Raw genomic sequence first — 1,454 nt, 5'->3', positions numbered from 1 at the left:
TCTTTCTTTCTTTCTTTCTTTCTTTCTTTCTTTCTTTCTTTCTTTCTTTCTTTCTTTCTTTCTTTCTTTCTTTCTTTTTCTTTCTTTCTTTCTTTCTTTATTGTGGGTGCCTTCGAGTGTGTGGGCCCTCCACTACTTGGGGGGGAGGGGGAGGGGGAGGGCATGGGGGAAGGAGGATTTGGAACCAGGGTCAAAACGCTGCATGACTCATAGATGAGGGAATGCCAAGCTGTTGCCACAGCCCTCGCACCTGAGAAAACCTTGTTCCCCAGGATGGAGCATCTGGTGCCAACAAGATGGCAGATGGGGAACTGAATGTGGACAGTCTTATCACCAGACTGCTAGAGGTGTAAGGATGTTGTCCAGGAATTTTGTGCAGATGACTGAAGCAGAAGTTCAGGGCTTATGTATCAAATCTCTGGAGAACTTTCTCAGCCAGCCTATTATTTTGGAATTGGAAGGGCCACTGAAAATTTGTGGAGGTATTCATGGACAGTATACAGATTTGCTGTGAATATTTGAATACAGATGCTTTCCCCCAGAAGCCAACTATCTTTTCTTAGAAGATTATGTAGACAGAGGAAAGAAGTCTTTGGAAACCATTTGTTTGCTATTGGCTTATAAAATCAAATATCAAGGGAATTTCTTTCTCTTAAGAGGAAACCATGACTGTGCTAGGGTCAATTGCATTTATAGATTCTATGAGTAATGCAAAAGAAGGTTTAATATTAAATTGTGGAAGACCTTAACTGATTGCTTCAACTGTCTGCCTACAGCTGCCATTGTGGGTGAGAAGATTTTCTGTTGTCTTGGAGGACTGTTACCAGACCTGTGATCTATAGAGAAGATTAGGAGAATTATGAGACCCACTGAAGTCTCCGATACAGGTTTGCTCTGTGATTTGTTGTGGTCTGACCCAGACAAGGAAGTACAAGTTTGGGAAGAAAATGGTCGTGGTGTTTCCTTCACTTTAGAGCTGCTGTCATTGGTAAATTTCTGAATCATCATGATTTAGACTTCATTTGTCAAGCTCATCAGGTGGTGGAAGATGGATATGAAATCCTTGCTAAGTGATAATTGGTAACCATATTTTCAGCCCCAAATTACTTTGGCGAGTTTGATGATGCTGGTGGAATGATAAGTGTGGATGAAACTTTGATGTGTTCATTTTAGATATTGAAGTCATCGGAAAAGAAAGCTAAGAACCAATATGGCAGACTGAGTTCAGGACATCCTGTCACTCCACCTTGAACAGCTAATCCATTGAATAAAAGGTGAAGAAAGGAACTCTGTAAAGAAACCATCAGATTTGTTAAGGACATACTTCATAATATATAAGTGAGCACTGTAAAACCATCAAGCCATTTGACACCCTTTATGATCATCCACCAGGGGGCAGAAAACAGAAGCAAAAGGAACTACAACCCTGCAGCCTGTAGAAAGGAGACCACAAG

General features: G+C 41.1%; 1 pseudogene; it reads left to right on the top strand.

Annotated features, from left to right (window-relative positions):
- The first annotated feature begins 296 nt into the window (after positions 1-296).
- Positions 297-1,251, top strand: LOC113614844 (serine/threonine-protein phosphatase PP1-beta catalytic subunit pseudogene; annotated as a pseudogene).
- The last annotated feature ends 203 nt before the right edge of the window (positions 1,252-1,454 follow it).

Source organism: Aethalodelphis obliquidens, unplaced genomic scaffold (genome assembly GCF_003676395.1).
Source record: "Aethalodelphis obliquidens isolate GAN/ISIS:26980383/991018 unplaced genomic scaffold, ASM367639v1 scaffold106, whole genome shotgun sequence".
NCBI lineage: Eukaryota > Metazoa > Chordata > Mammalia > Artiodactyla > Delphinidae > Aethalodelphis > Aethalodelphis obliquidens.
Note: the sequence above shows the minus strand (reverse complement) of the source record. Positions and strands in the feature narration are given on the sequence as shown.